At 43.9% G+C, this 19,100-nt stretch overlaps 1 pseudogene; it reads left to right on the top strand.

The window, feature by feature from the left end:
• The first annotated feature begins 734 nt into the window (after window positions 1-734).
• On the top strand, window positions 735-18,891 carry LOC109875822 (integrator complex subunit 3-like; annotated as a pseudogene).
• Window positions 18,892-19,100: the final 209 nt, after the last annotated feature.

The following is a 19,100-nucleotide window of genomic DNA, read 5'->3' as shown; positions in this document are numbered from 1 at the left end:
ATATCAAAGATACGTTCCTTATGTTTTCAAAACAGTACCGCAAGCAATGCGTGTTAATGTTTACATCAAGCGTCGGGGCTCTTAACAAAACTCCCCGGACAGAAGACACTATTGACACTAAAGCATTTAGAGCCTATGAATGGGGTAGTTAGTTTCCCTGTAGATCAGGGATGGGCAACTTTGATGGGTGTGGTGTGGGTGCCCCCCGCCGCCCCCCCGCCCCAGCCGCTTGTTCGTTGACATGGGTTGTTGCGCCATCAAGTGGTATACATATATAGCTAGTAGTTGGCCACAAACTTTTCTTGTCACTCACAAAATCACACATTTAACTTGGAGTAGGCTATATACTATAGGCAGCTATACCTAATATCAACCACGTTTCCAACGTTTTGCTTAATTAACTGTAAAATTAATTAATTAAAAGGTAATTGGTCTGAATGCTATTTTTTTAATTTAGCACGATAAGGAAGAACAATTATCCAGATTGTTTTTCAATGCACACAATTCCATAACAAAAAATCCGATGAGACTTTTCTGTTCTATCCTTACAAAGTGACACAAATGTGTTGATATCAATACTCGAAACTATTTCTGTTCAAGTTACATCGCTACTCATTTGCCGGTTAACCTCTGCGTTCATTGGTAAACCATTATGTCACTCAAAATGACTAGATCAATGAATGGCTAAAAAAGTGACTACTGATCCTCCCTTCTACTAGCTCTGTGAAGGAATACTTCCGCTAGGCCACCATGCCCTCCGGAAGTTAGTTTGTTTTATTCGGACACAGTCGAAAGCACTGGAGTGAGAGTGAAAGGTGGCCAAACCAAGTAAAAAAAGCACACGGTATCCGACGAAGAGCGTGTAAAGAGAGTCTAAACAAGAGTCTAGTGTTAGAGGCGCTCCATTGATACAAGAAAATCATTTAGAATTTTCCCCGAACCCCAGTGTCTAACCCCTCAAGTCCTCTGGGGCCAGACGAAGCGAGGCGGGAGGTGATGGAGCCTTCACCGGCAAAGGGGAAACCGCAGGGTCGCCTATTGGTGTCCACGACCCTGGACGCAAAAGATGAGCTTGAGGAGGTAGGTTTACTATATACCATATTATCATTAAGTGTTGCTCTATCATACAAACAGCTGTTCAACCATACAGCACGTAAAAAACATTCACGAATACAAAGACACGGAACCATTTTACAGAATAGCCTCGCCTGCATGTTGCTAGCTATCATTCAGCAAGGCTAGTTCCTAATTCTGAAATTAATTTACTAGTCTAGCATGTGTAGGTTTGCAGCACGTATTTGTGCTTTGTTGACGTGGGTTTAAACGATGGGGAATCCAGCTGAATTTAACGTAGCATTTAGTATGCTATTTATGTAAACATATGGATGAGACACGAGCCCATGCACATGCGCAAAGGTCATCATACACATGTCAATACAGTACCTTTTCTGACACTACCCTTGTAGTGATTCTTCCCTTTAAAAAAAAAATCTATGGCCTAACCTCCACACCAGATGGCTTAGACATTTTCATACAGTATGTAGCCAGCTCAATTAACAGAGGCGTCAACACATTCTGTTGTTTGTCTGCTGTTTTTGTGTGTGTGTGATTTCTCAGACTTTTTTTTCTCCCATGGGTGTGAGCCTGCTGTGTTGTTCTGTGGCTTTTTGTGTTTTTTTTGTTGTTGTCCATCTGTATGCCCACATTATGTGACTTCTGAATGATTCGGGCCTATCTACGTTTGTGTGTGTCTATCTGTTTTCGTGGTTAACATAATTTTTTTGTTTTTATCCATCAGCGTTTGGAGAGGTGTGTGGGGATTGTCACTTCGTTGACAAATGGCCTGTCAGAGCGTGAGGCCAACGATGCCATCACAGCTAATGTGAGTCCCTTGCCCTTTCACTAATAGTCCATCATCATGGGATTGGACACTGCATGCTAGAATGTGCAGTTGAGATGTGGCTACTTGCATGCTTGTATTGAGCCTCAGAATCTAATTGAATCTTAATAGAATGTGACTATGGTCAGACGAATCAGAGTTGGCCTTGTAATTGATCCTTTCTCGTAAACATTTTTGCAATGCCATTTGTAAATGTGAGTAGTTAAAGGACGTAGTACATATGCTTCATAAGCATATTGAGAAGTGTAGGATTATGTACCGTATGCTACCTGTAGGCTCAGCTTTTATGTTGAATTGAATCGGTTCAAGTGACATGAATCCCTGATATGGCTAAAGCTTCCAATGTCAACACAATGATAAGCAGGTAGATGCTTATTGTCGGGAATCTTGACCTGGAGGCAGAACTGAGCAATTTCCACTAGATGGTACCTACACACTGAAGAAGGCTGCGATGCCAAAACCTCTGCGTTCGCTATCCCTGATGCAGTGAAAACATTAAAAATAAATAAAAAATGAAGTCTGCTTTATGCAACATCTTTTTGAGTGAAGACAGATTACACCTTTTGTTTGTCTGAATTCACAGGTTTTACGCACCAGCCAAGCTTCTGGGAGAGCACATGGTCCGCTTTTGACCAGCTGCAATGTGAAAATGTCTATATGGTCTTATTTAAGGTTAGGGTTAGGCTTTAAGGTTAGTTTTAAAATCATATTTTATGACTTTGTAGCTGTGTCAGATAGTGACCACTCTGCAAAACTGCCACCAGGGCCAGATTCATGACAATAAATGCCAACCTGACCCATTATAATCGAGGCTACAGCCATATCATGGGTAGATTAAGTGGCACGGTAACATTGTCATATTCTCCTCATCCTCCAGGTGTGTAAGGGCCCCCAGCAGCACGAGGAGGTGTGTCTGGGACTCTTCGCTCTGCTGCTCACCGAGCCTCCACAGGCACAGAGGGTAAGGCATTGTTATTACGTTATCCTTATCAGCATTATCATACCTCACATCTTTATTATACACATTATCATTTCATATGATTATTGGGGTTGCCAATTCAGTCTAAGATCTGTACCTTCATTATTGCATTTTCAAAATACCCTAGAATAGCTTTATTGTTCGCCGGCAGTCAAAAGACAATTCTGGGAGACTCCGGGTCAAACCAAGAGGGTCGGAAAGCCCTCATGATCATAGCACCATTGATTGCATTCATTATACAGACACCAAACGTTTGAATTAGCTTACATAGTGATTCTTGTGAGTGCACTAAAAATAGTGTGCTGTTATCCACACTTATGCCCAGCATGTAATTCCAACCCTAATACCTCAAATATTTTAGGCTCCCTGATATGAATGGGATTATACACTCTACATACTCCACAACCCAATATGTACATCACATACGCTGCAAACACTTCACAAAAGTTCATGCTATACTCTGAAGCTTCACTGTTCTTGTCAATATTGACACATTTTACATTTGTGGCTGTCATGCGAACAGAACACACACACACAGTACAGACACTCATATTTATTACACACACAACACTATAACGGCACACACTGCAGCCTCCAAAACCACTGTGTGTGACCACCTGCATCACACACACTTGATACACATTTCATTTCCTCAACCCCCTAACACCGGTATTATAAACACACACCTTCAGACTGTATATGATCAGTATACCTTATGATGACACATCAACATTTCCACCATAAGGTACTATAGAATGGGACAGTTTGGGCTTTTATGAATTACGACTTGGGAAAATCGATAAGAATAATTTCACCATTCTTGAAATAATGTGCCCGAGTCTGGTGTAGTGTTTAGCTCTACATACTCCGGAGCACACATACCCCTGGAGCTTTGGGTATGAATCCTCTCGCCCCTTCTTGTCTCTCTTCCTCTGTATCCGTCTCCCCTCTGCATTCTGACTTTCACTGTCCATTAAACAATAAAATAAAAGAATGGTAAACTTCTATAGTATTCCTGTGGCCTCTCTAAATCCTTGTCACCTGAACATGCTTGTCTGGGTGCTCAGTTTAATTGAATCCACATTACACTATTTATGCAGTAGGCCCTATTGAGGCACAAACCTGTTAATTATCACACTATGTTGTATGGACACTGTACAGTATGTCCATATGCTGCAAAGCAAATTAGCCTTTGGTTATAATAAAGACATATTCTCTACTTTACTATATTCTACTTAAGCAATAAGTCCAGAGGAGGTGTAGTATATGGCCATATATCACAAACCCCCAAGGTGCCTTATTGCTATTATAACCTGGTTACCAACATAATTAGAGCTGTAAAAATAAATGTTTTGTCATAACCTTGGTATACGGTCTGATATACCACGGCTGTCAGACAATCAGCATTCAGGGCTCAACCCACCCAGTTTCTAATCTACTGTATTTGACTCTACTCTCCACAGTGCTACAGAGACCTGACCCTGGTGAATAGGGACGGCATGAACGTGATCCTGATCAAGATCAACCAGATCCTCATGGAGAAGTTCCTCAAGCTGCAGGATGTGTGCCGCACACAGGTCAACAGTTTGTCTCCATGTAGAAAAGGCAGAAACCGTTTTCGTGCTCTCAATACAGTTAGCTTTATTGACACAATACACATGTGGATGTTTTCTAATGAGTAAGTGATTGACTAATGATCTCGCCCTTCAGTTGGTGTGGTTGGTGAGGGAGCTGGTGAAGAGTGGCGTGATCGGCGCGGACGGCGTCCTCATGACCCTTATGAAGCAGATCGCAGGTCAGTCCATTCACTGTGTACTGTTGGTTTCACTGCTTTGAGTAGCGTCTTGTTTCACCGTTCCTCTCGCGTCTAAATTGTGTCAAGACAAAATGGCTTCCTCACCTTTTGTCTGTAGTCTCTGTGTTGTTTTGCTTGATTGAGCATCTCTGGATTTTTGTTTTCCTGTGTCCAGGAGGAGACATCACCAGTAAGAACCTGTGGCTGGCTGAGAATGTTCTGGACATACTGCTGGATCAAAGGTGTGTTGGAGAGCGATCAACAGGAAACACTCTTTCGCTCCATTATTGTCATGCAATAAAAGTCAAACTGGTTCATAAGGCAAAAAACGTATCACACACTATTATTATATATATTTTTTAAATATGTCATGCTTTGAAGTAGGCTCACAATACATGAGAAGGGCTTAGCAATAAAAACTGCCAGAAGAAGTGATTTCTGTTGAGTGCTCCAACTCCTTTCTGGCTCATATTAGTACTGTGGGAGTTTTACTTTGTGTGCTCTTCTCGGAAATTTGTCATTGTTGTTAAGCACCCCTCCTTTCCTTGGTTCGCTGAAGCGTGAAGGACCGCCTGAACTCTAGGTTTATAACACACTCACACTTTTGGACTTGTTTGGTTTAGCGCACAACAGTCTCTCTACAAGAACTACAATCGTCTCTTGTCTCTTCGTCGTCTCTCAGGGAGTGGGTGCTGAAGAGTGGCATGCTGATAGCCATGTCCGTGTACACCTACCTGCGCCTCATCGTGGACCACGGCACCCCGGCACTGCTGGTCCTCAGACAGAAGGAGGTTGACTTGTGTATCGGCCTGCTCCGAGAGAAGGTGAGGGAGGAGAGGAATGAAGGAGGGAATGATGTAATGGCATACGCAAGGTAAGGAGAAGAGCGATATAGTGAGTAAGGGAATGAGGGCGGAGTAGATTTGGAGCGAAGATGCGTATGGAGTCTTGAGGACAGATGAGAAAGAGGATTTGTGTCATATCGTATATGCCCAAGAACACAGACAAACTTATTATACTGTATCTAGGTTTGACAATGGGGAATTTCCACACAGCAATTCAATAATTGAATGTAATGACATATTCCCCTCTTTCTCTCTCCTCCCCTCATCCCTGTCTAGTTTATGGAGTGTTTTATCATTGGGAGAGACCTGGTGCGTCTGCTGCAGATCGTGGCCCGGATCCCAGAGATGGAGCTACTGTGGAAAGACCTGCTCCACAACCCCCAGGCCCTCAGCCCTCAGTTCACTGGTAAGGGTAAGAGAGTGTCGTTAAGCAGGGGTGGGTCTGTGTGTTTCTGTGTGTGAGACCCGTGGCTCAGTTCTAACTCTCTCTCTCTCTCTCTCGTTCTATAGGTTTGCTGCAGCTCTTGACCGCTCGCACATCCCGCAAGTTCCTGGCTTGTCGCCTCACACCAGACATGGAGACCAAACTGCTCTTCATGACCTCCAGGGTAAACACATACACACACACACACACTACAACACATCTCAGGACAGTACACACAAACACACACGCACTACAACACATCTCAGGGCAGTACACACACACTACAACACAGTACACACACTACAACACGGTACACACACACACACACACACTACAACACATCTCAGAACGGTACACACACACACACTACAACACGGTACACACACACTCTACAACACATCTCAGGACGGTACACACACACACACACACACACTACAACACATCTCATGATGGTACACACACACACTACAACACATCTCAGGACGGTACACACACACACACACACACACACACACACACTACAACAACACATCTCATGATGGTACACACACACACTACAACACATCTCATGATGGTACACACACACACTACAACACATCTCATGATGGTACACACACACACTACAACACATCTCAGGACGGTACACACACACACACTACAACACATCTCAGGACGGTACACACACACACACTACAACACATCTCATGATGGTACACACACACACTACAACACATCTCAGGACGGTACACACACACACACTGCAACACATCTCAGGACGGTACACACACACACACTACAACACATCTCAGGACAGTACACACACACTACAACACATCTCAGGACAGTACACTCACACACACTACAACACATCTCAGGACGGTACACACACACACTACAACACATCTCATGATGGTACACACACACACACTACAACACATCTCAGGATGGTACACACACACACACTGCAACACATCTCATGACGGTACACACACAAAGTACATGCACATACACATTCCTTTATGCCTATCCTCTCCCTGTAGGTGCGATTTGGCCAGCAGAAGCGCTACCAGGACTGGTTCCAGAGACAGTACCTGTCCACGGCAGAGAGCCAGTCGCTGCGCTGTGACCTGATTCGCTACATCTGCGGCGTGGTGCACCCATCCAATGAGGTGCTAAGCTCTGACATCCTGCCCCGCTGGGCTATCATTGGCTGGCTGCTCACCACCTGCACGGTAAGGGGCAGGGCAAAGATTGGTTATAACTTTAAGGCACATTAATGCAAAGATGAGTAATGATTTATTTTATAGTATGCCCAAGATTATTTTCTGTCTAATGTTAATCTAGTAAACAATAAAGCTTTTTGAATTTACCTCGTATTTACAACTATTTACCTGGATTTTACCCATACAGATAATTGTAAAATAGTAATTACATTGAAATATTTAAATGTTTTATTACTTGCGTCTTTAGTCTAACGTGGCGGCCTCGAATGCCAAGCTTGCCCTGTTCTACGACTGGCTCTTCTTCAGCCCAGAGAAGGACAGCATCATGAACATAGGTAAGACGGGGGAACAGAAACCACTACCTGTATCTCTTCGTGTGTAGAGTAAGGGGCCAATGTGCTCAGCTAAATGTTTAGAAGTAGGGAAAACATGCGGGTGTTGGGTTAGTGGTATATTAGAATAACGAGTAAACTGGAACAGAGGTTACAGGATGGACGCATTTCTGCTATCACCTTCTCTATCCGCCACAGAATGCACTTTTGTCTCTTTCTCTTTTCATGGTTGACCCATCCGTTCTCTCTTCCCCCTCCCTCTTTCAGAGCCGGCCATCTTAGTGATGCACCACTCCATGAAGCCTCATCCAGCCATCACTGCCACTCTCCTGGACTTCATGTGTCGGGTGAGTGGGTGCACACATTACACAACGGAGCTCATTCAGATCACTTAACTGTGGTGAATGTACCACTTTTTTAGCTATTCAAAGTGGAATAGACTTTATTGACATGTGCTTCATGCTCAGTGTGTTAGCGAAGCATTAGAGAGCGAAGAGATGTTTTGACATTTCCTGCCGTATTCACTAGAGGTCGACCGATTTAATCGGAATGGCCAATTTAATTAGGGCTGATTTCAAGTTTTCATAGAAATCAGTAATGAGCATTTTTGGACACCGATCATGGCCGATTACATTGCACTCCACGAGGAGACTGCGTGGCAGGCTGACTACCTGTTATGCGAGTGCAGCAAGGAGCCAAGGTAAGGTGCTAGCTAGCATTCAACTTATCTTATGAAAAACAATCAATCTTAATAACATAATCACTAATTAACTACACATGGTTGATGATATTACTAGTTTATCTAGCTTGTCCTGCGTTGCATATAATCGACGCGGTGCCTGTTAATTTATCATTGAATCACAGCCTACTTCGCTGTTTTCGAAATGATAGTTTCCGGATTTGACCATATTAATGACCTACGGCTCGTATTTCTGTGTGTTTATTATATTATAATTAAGTATAAGATTTGATAGAGCAGTCTGACTGAGCGGTAGTAGGCAGCAGCAGGCTCGTAAGCATTCATTCAAACAGCACTTTCCTGCGTTTGACAGCAGCTCTTCGCAATGCTTCAAGCATTGTGCTGTTTATGACTTCAAGCCTATCAACTCACGAGATTAGGCTGGCAATACTAAAGTACCTATTAGAACATCCAATAGTCAAAGGTATAGGAATTACAAATGGTATAGAGAGAAATAGTCCTATAATAACTACAACCTAAAAGGAACCACCAGCTTTCATATGTTCTCATGTTCTGAGCAAGGAACTTAAACATTAGCTTTTTTACATGGCACATATTGCACTTTTACTTTCTTCACTTTGTTTTTGCATTATTTATACCATATTGAACATGTTTCATTTTTTATTTGAGACTAAATTGATTTTATTGATGTATTATATTAAGTTAAAATAAAAGTGTTCATTGTTCATTCAGTATTGTTGTAATTGTCATTATTACAAATATATATGTAAAAATCGTCCGTTTAATCGGTATCGTCCTTTTTTGGTCCTCTAATAATCGGTATCGGCGTTGAAAAATCATAATCGGTTGACCTCTAGTATTCACCCGTTTTGTCTGACTTGGGAAGCGAATGGTACATTTACAGCAGTGAGGAAGTTTAATGATACCTTGCATTGGTGTTAGTTGTGCCATGCTTTAGAGAAGTTGTGGTATTTTGGCGTTTGCGCAGATGCTTGACTCATCAAAAAAAAAAAAACTCTCTCTCTTTCCTTCAACTGATCCTACTCTGTTTTGCTCTCTTCCCCCCCTCTTTCTCCCTCACAGATCATCCCTCACTTTTTCCCCCCTCTGGAGGGGCAGGTGCGGCAGGGTGTCTTCAACTCTCTCACCTTCATCATGGAGAAAAGAGTGCTGGCGTGAGTCATTCTCTCTCACTCGCACACATTCATGCACCCACCACCACCAGCCATCATGGGATATATTTGACATTGGACACAGTTGTACATAAAAAAACATATAACATTTAAATTGAACCTCTGCAGATTTTACATTTTTGATCAAGTGATTTTGGTATCATGAGTGATTTGATTTTATTACATTTTATGTCAGTGAATCTTTATCGCCCTTATTTTAACCCCCTAATCGGTCTGTATTTTCCTCCCTCAGTCATCTAGCTCCTCTGTTTGACAACCCCAAACTGGATCGGGAGCTGCGCTCCATGCTGAGGGAACGCTTCGCAGAGTTCTGCAGTTCTCCCTCACCTCCTACTGAGGGAAGGGATGAAGGTGCAAATGAAAGTAATTCAACTTTTATTTGTTAACATGAATGAATGAATGAACACTGTTGGTGGTCCTTGAAGATGAATTTCTTTACAAGGCTCACTACAGTTACTCACATGCAAAAGAAACATCCCTTCTCTTCAACCATCCTTCCCCAGACATGCACAATAACACCCAAAGACATTTGATGGAGGGATTTGGAAAGAAGCAACCTTTTTCAATCATGCTTCATGGTATAATGTGTAGAGTTGAAACTAGCCTATTTCGAGTAACAGTAGGGAAACTAGGGAAGCCCTAGTCCAAGAGCAGAGGCTGTTATGTGTCAACTGGAAGTGGCTTGGGATAAACGTGTCGGCTGAATGTTCTACCTAGAAAAGTTCCATGAATGTTGAATGTTCCACCGTTTTCAATTCAATACGACTTTATTGAATTGCGTTGAGGTGCAACTAACAGTTAACTTAAATTGTCCCCACTAAATATTGGATGATTAAATTTTGATTTTGAATTAGGTTATCCAGGAAAATAATATGCAGGTGTTTTAAATGTGTATGCATTACACTGTTATTCCAGTGTTGCCTTTATTTGAGAACCTCCTGTGTTTGCTTGCCTCTACTTTACAATGTCGTCTGATCACCCTTTGCTCCTCAGTGAAAATGGAGGAGTCTGTTTCCTTGGAGATGGACAATCATGTTCTGCTTGACAAGGAGGATGGTTGCTACGACAACACGGAGGCTGCCTTCAGCGACGATGAGGAGGAGGTTAACAACAAGGGTGAGGGTAAGGAAGGACAGATTTTATTACTCCACTCAACACAGATACCAGATAATATGTTAGAACCATGTTAACGTTGAACTACACCAGACTCAACACTTAAATGGGTACAATATATTCTGCTGCATTTTACACCAAATGAGCATTATCTAGCTTGCTCCCAAATCTGTCTGTCCTTGCCAACTCCTATGGGTGACAATGACCATAGGAGTTGGATAGACGACACAAACAGATCTAGGACCAGGCCTATCACTAGCATCATCTCAACTCAGATTATCACCCCGTTAGATTTGTTTTGCCTTCGATAGATGAAGCCCTCTTTTAACATAGATGAACCATAATGCCTTAACACTGAGTTTTATCTTAGATGAAGCCAAATCAGAAACTTGCATTTGAAAAACAATTTCGAAACTCATAATCGAATTCAAAAGACTGGAAACATATTAGGGCCTCACTCTGCTTCGTATTCATCCACATCAAGTCATTGGCTGACCTCTCATTTGGGTTATTACAGGCAATAAAAAGCGGGAGTTCAGATTCCACCCAATCAAAGAGGCCGTTATTGAGGAGCCCGCTGACATCACTCCCTTCGTGGATCAGTTGGACGACACAATGAAGGAGAAGGTGTTGCAGTTACAGAAAGGAAGGTTAGTAGAGTGGATGTGACTGGACTCTCACATCGGGACGTGTATTTGTCTAACAAACACACTCACTCAGTTAAATTCAATTAGCCTTATTGGCATAAGACATTGCCAAAGCCAACATCAGTGAACGTGACAAGAGTTGGAGAAGGCCCTAAAAATTGTCAAAGACCCCAGCCACCCCAGTCGTAGACTGTTCTCTCTACTACCGCATGGCAAGCGGTACCGGAGTACCAAGTCTAGAACAAAAAGCCTTCTCAACAGTTTTTGCCCCCAAGCCATAAGACTCCTGAACAGGTAATCAAATGGCTACCCACAGTATTTGCATTGTGTGCCCCCCCCCCCCCCCCACACCCTTCTTTTTACGCTGCTGCTACTCTGTTTATCATATATGCATAGTCACTTTAACTATACATTCATGTACATACTACCCCAATTGGTCCGACCAACCAGTGCTCCCTCACATTGGCTAACCGGGCTATCTGCATTGTGTCTCACCCACCATTCGCCAACCCCTCTTTTACGTTACTGCTACTCTGTTCATCATATATGCATAGTCACTTTAACCATAACTACATGTACATACTACCTCAATCAGCTCGACTAACCGGTGTCTGTATGTAGCCTCGCTACTGTTATAGTCTTTTTACTGTTGTTTTATTTCTTTACTTACCTATTGTTCACCTAATACCTTTTTTGCACTATTGGTTAGAGCCTGTAAGTAAGCATTTCACTGTAAGGTCTACCTACACCTGTTGTATTCGGCGCACGTGACAAATAAACTTTGATTTGATTTGATCCCTGCTTTACCCTTTTCTCAGTGGTAACGTGTAGATCTGTATGGATTGGAGAGATGTTGACAATAATGCCATTAGCTCCACTCCTCTGCCTAGCTCACGAGTAGGTTGGCTGCTTTCGGCCATTTTGCTTCCTTTGATTTGGAGAGCCACTTTCATACTTCATCTCTCAGCCATTCACTCCCGTTGCTGTCAATTGTTCTCATTGCTGATTGCAACAACATTGCTGATTGCAGCAGTGGAAATCTTAATCGAAATGGGGTCTTCAATCATTATTTCCTTTCCCCATCTCTCCAACAGTGACACAGAGGCACATTGTGAAGTCATGCAGGAGATAGTGGACCTGGTCCTGGAGGTGAGTCAGCAAGAAAATATACAACAGTGGTTAAATACAGATATTTATTTGGGTAATCGTATATCTTGTGGGGGAAATGGGAATTCTCTGTGGTTTATTGATGTCCCCTTTCTGTCTCTCCTCCCTCATCTCGCTTGCTCTCTCTCTCTCAGGAGGACTTTGACTCAGAGCAGATGTCCACTCTGGCCTCCTGTCTGGCTGAGCTCTTCAAGGGCCACTTCAGAGGAGACGTACTGCCTGACGACATCACAGAAGAGTAAGTTAATGTGCGCCTTCTGATGGCGTCAACATGGCCTGGTTAGGGGGTAAGACATGCATTTGTGTATACATGCGAAAAAAGACGAAGTCTATAGAATATTAACTTTGTTTTGTGTTCCCAGGTCGCTGGAGGAGTCTGTGTGTAAACCGGTGTGCCTGGTGTTCAGGAACCTGTGTCAGATGCAGGAGGACAACAGTGGCTTCTCAGTGCTGCTGGAGATGCTGGCGGAGCTCTACCAGAAACAGCCCAAGATCGGCTATCACCTGCTTTACTACCTCAGGGCCAGGTGAAGGGACTGGGTCCACCACACTGCTTAGCATTGGCAAGGAATGGGAGCTCTTAGTTTCAGGGAGGCTGATGGAGTAGTGTGTTAGACATTTTGCTGTCCGCTAGAAATGATTGTTAAAACCGTCCACTGTTTTTTGTTTCTCTAATGCTGCTGGTAATGTTCTTTCTACATTGATAAAGCAGTCAATGGAGACATGTGCCTGGACACATTTTTGCCCTCGCACTGCTCTATTGGTTTAACATCACTTGATCTAATGTTGTTGTAACATTGTTGCAGCATAGCTGTAACCTAGTTCTAACGTTGTTGTAACATTGTCTCCCACCACAGTAAAGCAGCGATGGGGAAGATGAGTCTGTACGAGTCGTTTGCCCAGGCCACAGCGCTGGGAGACCTGCACACCTGTCTCATGATGGACATGAAGGCCTGCCAGGAGGACGACATCAGGCTGCTCTGCTATCTCACACCATCCATCTACACCGAGGTACACACCAAACTTCTTCTACGCCGAGGTACACACAAACTTCTACCACGCAGAGGTACACACAAACTTCTTCTACACCGAGGTACACACAAACTTCTTCTACGCCGAGGTACACACAAACTTCTTCTACACCGAGGTACACACAAACTTCTTCTACGCCGGGGGTACACACACTTCATCTATGCCGAGGTACACACAAACACACCATCTACGCTGAGGTGTGTACACACAAACATACCATCTATGCAGAGGTACACACAAACCTCTTCTACGCCGAGGTACACACAAACTTCTTCTACGCCGAGGTACACACAAACTTCTACCGCGCAGAGGTACACACAAACTTCTTCTACACCGAGGTACACACAAACTTCTTCTACGCAGAGGTACACACAAACTTCTTCTACGCCGAGGTACACACAAACCTCTTCTACGCCGAGGTACACACAAACTCCTTCTACGCCGAGGTACACACAAACTTCTACCACGCAGAGGTACACACAAACTTCTTCTACACCGAGGTACACACAAACTTTTTCTACGCCGAGGTACACACAAACTTCTTCTACGCCGAGGTATACACAAACTTCTTCTACGCCGAGGTACACACAAACTTCTACCACGCAGAGGTACACACAAACTTCTTCTACACCGAGGTACACACAAACTTCTTCTACGCCGAGGTACACACAAACTTCTTCTACGCCGAGGTACACACACTTCATCTATGCCGAGGTACACACAAACACACCATCTATGCAGAGGTACACACAAACCTCTTCTACGCCGAGGGTACACACAAACTTCTTCTACGCCGAGGTACACACAAACTTCTACCACGCAGAGGTACACACAAACTTCTTCTACACCGAGGTACACACAAACTTCTTCTACGCCGAGGTACACACAAACCTCTTCTACGCCGAGGTACACACAAACTTATTCTACGCCGAGGGTACACACAAACTTCTACCACGCAGAGGTACACACAAACTTCTTCTACACCGAGGTACACACAAACGTCTTCTACGCCGAGGTACACACAAACCTCTTCTACGCCGAGGTACACACAAACTTATTATACGCCGAGGTACACACAAACTTCTACCACGCAGAGGTACACACAAACTTCTTCTACGCCGAGGTACACACAAACTTCTACCGCGCAGAGGTACACACAAACTTCTACCGCGCAGAGGTACACACAAACTTCTTCTACGCCGAGGTACACACAAACTTCTTCTACGCCGAGGTACACACAAACTTCTACCGCGCAGAGGTACACACAAACTCTTCTACACACCGAGGTACACACAAACTTCTTCTACGCAGAGTACACACAAACTTCTCTAACGCCGAGGTAACACACAAACCTCTTCTACGCCGAGGTACACACAAACTCCTTCACGCGAGGTACAACACAAACTCTACCACGCAGAGGTACACACAACTTCTTCTACACCAGGTACACACAAACTTCTTCTAGTGCGAGTACACCACAACTTCTTCTACGCCGAGGTAACACACAAACTCTTCTAAAACGCTGAGGTACACACAAACTTCTTCTATCGCCGAGGTACACACAAAACTTCTTCTACGCCGAGGTACACACAACTTCTACCACGCAGAGGTACAACACAAACTTCTTCTACACCGAGGTACACCAACACGTCTTCTACGCCGAGGTACACAGCAAACTTTGCTTCTAGCCGAGGTACACACACTTTCATCTAATGCGGGTACACACAAACACACCATCTACGCCGAGGTGCGTACACACACAGAGACAACATCTACAGTGCCTTGAGAAAGTATTCACACCCCTTGACTTTTTCCACATTTTGTTGTTAGATTGAATTTTAAATGGATTAAATTGAGATGTTGTGTCACCTACACACAATACCCCATAATGTCAAAGTGGAATCATGGTTTTAAAAATGTTTACAAATGAAGAGTTGAAATGTCTTGACCCCAATAAGTATTCAACCCTTTTGTTATGGCAAGCCTAAATAAGTTCAGGTGTAAAAAATATTGTACAATCCAGGTGTGCAACGCTCTTAGAGACTTGTAATCGCTGCCAAAGGTGATTTTAACATGTATTGACTCTGGGTTGAATACCTATCTAATCACGATATAGTAGTGTTTTTTTTATTTTTTTTTAGGATTTTTTTTCCACTTTATGTAGATTGTTGACAAAAAATGACATTCATTTAGTCCTACTTTGTAACACAACAAATGTGGAAAAGGTCAAGGGGTGTAAGTACTGAAGGCACTGTTTACACTATATCTCCCTCCTCTCTCTGTAGTTCCCAGATGAGACATTGCGCAGTGGAGAGCTACTCAACATGATTGTAGCAGTCATCGATTCAACACAGGTAATTTAACCACACACACACACAAAAATATACAATACTGCATAGTATTTTTCTCCTTCAACCCTCCCATTCCACCCCCCCCCAACTCTTTTTGTCTCTTTCAGCTTCAGGAGCTGATGTGTCACGTGATGATTGGCAATCTGGTGATGTTCCGCAAGGACTCTGTCCTCAATATCCTCAGTGAGTCACATATAATGTCAGACACACACACACACACACACCAAAAACACACACAGATAGAGAAAAACAGATTCATAGTGCATGTGTATGAACTGTGTGCTTGTCTCACTGTAAGAAATATTGTCTCTGCCCTACAGTCCAGTCTCTGGAATGGAGACGTTTGAGCAGTACAGTGCCTGGCAGCTCTTCCTGGCCCACAGCATTCCACTGGAGACTATTATCCCCATCCTGCAGCACCTCAAGTACAAAGGTGAGATACACACAATGGCCTAGATAGACACTGCTCTCCGCTATTAGCTAAATCGCTAAGACCGTTGACCCCTTCAACAGTGCCCTTGTCGTCTTTTGTTTGGTACACATCCTGCGTCCCCACCATCACACAATTACTGTTTATGCAATCCAAAAATGTTCCATTATTAGTTGCAATCTGTGTCAGGTGGGTGTCATTTGAAAGCCTATTCTATTGCTAACGTGGCTATCAAAGTTATAAAATATGGTCTTACAGTGTTAGGCTTTCAAAAGGCAGAGTGTAATTAAGACAGAGTGTAATTCTGGTGCGCATAGAATTAAGTCGTGACTGCATTCAAGTGCATGTTCCGTGGCTAATTTTCTTCACAAATACAACAAAGGCTCATTCTGTTCAGGACAACCCAGGGTAGAAACACATGTCATCCTGTGAATCAAACAACATAGCGATTAAATGTTGATACTGTAATACATTCGTTTTCAAATATGGAAATGAAGTGCCCATTTGGACTCACAGGTGCATTTCCCTCACTCAGACAACACATAGCGAAAAGTAGCCCATTTAGGGGCTGGAGGGCGCATCTTTTGTACTCAAGTTTACAACGGTTGTCAGTCAAAACACACAGCGCTGGGAAGTGGAGAACCTGTGTTCTGACATCCATGTATAGCATGTTGACTGTACAGCTTCTGCATTATAAATTAGGCTCTCTCAATGACAAAATGTGAATATTTGGGCTGGGTATGCTATTGACCTTCACTAAAATGAGTTAATGGTTCTACACTGTACTTTCCTGGTATTACCACTGGCATAATATTCTTACGTTGTACCTCTTCCTGTCCAGAACACCCAGAAGCACTCTCCTGTTTGCTGTTGCAACTACGCAGGGAAAAGTAAGCTATATTTACAGGTACATACTGTATCTCTGCAAATGAATACAGTGGCATCGGTAATGATCCCTGTGGTGCTCCTTCCCCCTTTAGACCCAGTGGTGAGATGGTGAAGATGGTGCTGAGTCGGCCCTGCCACCCGGAGGACCAGTTCACCACCAGTATCCTGCGCCACTGGGCGGCAAGCACGACGACGTCCTGGGGAACATATCAAGGCCCTGCTCATCAAGAACAACAACATGCCACGCAAACGCCAGAGGTGACTACGAGTCCACCACTTTCACTTTTTAAGGAGATGGAGTTTTTACCTTAATCTTAATAGTTTTCTTTACCTCCAGAGAAGGTCTTTGATGACTTGTTACATCAATCCACTGTTTGGATATTGCTAATGTCGGCATCCAATTGGTTCATTCCACGCTTCATAAACGCATAGCTCACACACATACTTCAATTCAACTTATAGCACAACAATATCAGTCCAGAAGATCTGTGTTCGACTCAGTTCTGTCTAAAGATTTTTCATTCTGTTTCCAACGAAGTTTTCATACTCGCATTCCATGCATTGTTTACTTCACAGTGCTTTCTGTATCTCTCGGGGGTAAGAAAAACCATTGATTGGTGTGAAAGTCCAGAAATCTGTAACTGAAGAGACACACGTGGGTTTAAAGGCTTCAGTGTTATGTTCTAATGGTCCTGTTCATTGAGCTTTTGTTGGTTTTGACTGCACTGCAGATAGCCTGTCTGGTCTTGGTTATTAGTTGAATCGGTCTTTAAATGCTGGGCTTGAACAAAAGCCTGCACACTGTGTTTGTGACTGATAGGTTAAAGCCTGGTAACAAGAGTAAGAGGAAAGACTGTTATTGTCTGTGTGTGTGTCTCCCAGTCTGCGCAGCTCCAGCAGTAAACTGGCCCAGCTGACCCTGGAACAGATCCTGGAGCACATGGACAACCTGAGGCTGAACCTCAGCAACACCAAGAACAGCTGTGAGACACACACACACTGTTTTACTATTCTAAAACACACACATCTGTCCTGCAATAGCAGCAAACTAACACCACATTATACACCAACCTCAGTGTCCCCCAAACTCGCCTCTAACCCAGTGAACTCTGACCCTACTCTGTCTGTGGGTCCCCAGTCTTCACACAGACTCCCATCCTGCAGGCACTGCAGCATGTCCAGGCCAGCTGTGACGAGGCCCACAAGATGAGGTGAGACCCCAGACTCTCTCACTGTCCTCGGGGGATCATTTCAAGCTACTATGACTGCGCTGAGATACTCTGTATTTTTATTACACACAGTTTCCTATGTGTCTTATAGTGGCTTAACAGTATGACAGGATTCTGAATGTGTCCCTCCTTTCTGTCTCCGCCTCAGATTCAGCGACCTCTTTTCATTGCCGAGGAGTACGAAGAGCCCTCCTCCAAGCCTCCCAAGTCACGGCGCAAGCCCCCGCCTCCTCCCCGCGGTCGCGTAAGGGAGCGGTCACCCCTGTGAGCAACGAGGAAGAGAGCGCGTCTAGCAGTGCCTCGGTAGGTCTTCCAAAGGCAACTTCCTTTTTAAATCCTGTTTAGAAGCTGCGTTAAGATGAGCCTTACATAGCCCCATACCCTTGTACACTCCCAGAACCAGGATTAGATTTAGGTTTGTTAATTGCTAATTAACAGAATAACCTATTTTGTGCCTCCCTCAGCTGTCACTATAATTTGTTTTATTTTAAGCTTTCCTGGTTTCAGAAGCTATTTCTGTCTCCACTTGTTCCTCCAACCTCCTTTTATTTCCACCCCTACTCCAGGAGGAAGAGGACTCCAAACCCAAAGCCCCCAAGAGGAAGAGAAAGGCTCATCTGCGGTGGCCTCGGACAGCGACTGACAGCCCCACAACCAACCCTCCCACCTCATCTGATCAGTCCATCCCTGTAGACAGGACCATCAGCCAACCAGCTTCTCCAAACCACTGAGGAAACCCCGCCCCCAGAGACACTCAACAAGAGGGGTCGGAGCTCCTCCGCGTGGACTCTAGTGCTACTGGCCGGAGCCATGGAGACACTCGCCACTCACCTCTCACTGGTCATTGGCTGC

This window comes from Oncorhynchus kisutch, linkage group LG14, assembly GCF_002021735.2.
Source record: "Oncorhynchus kisutch isolate 150728-3 linkage group LG14, Okis_V2, whole genome shotgun sequence".
NCBI classification, from domain to species: domain Eukaryota; kingdom Metazoa; phylum Chordata; class Actinopteri; order Salmoniformes; family Salmonidae; genus Oncorhynchus; species Oncorhynchus kisutch.
The sequence above is the reverse complement of the archived record's forward strand: the minus strand, read 5'-3'. Positions and strand labels throughout refer to the sequence as shown.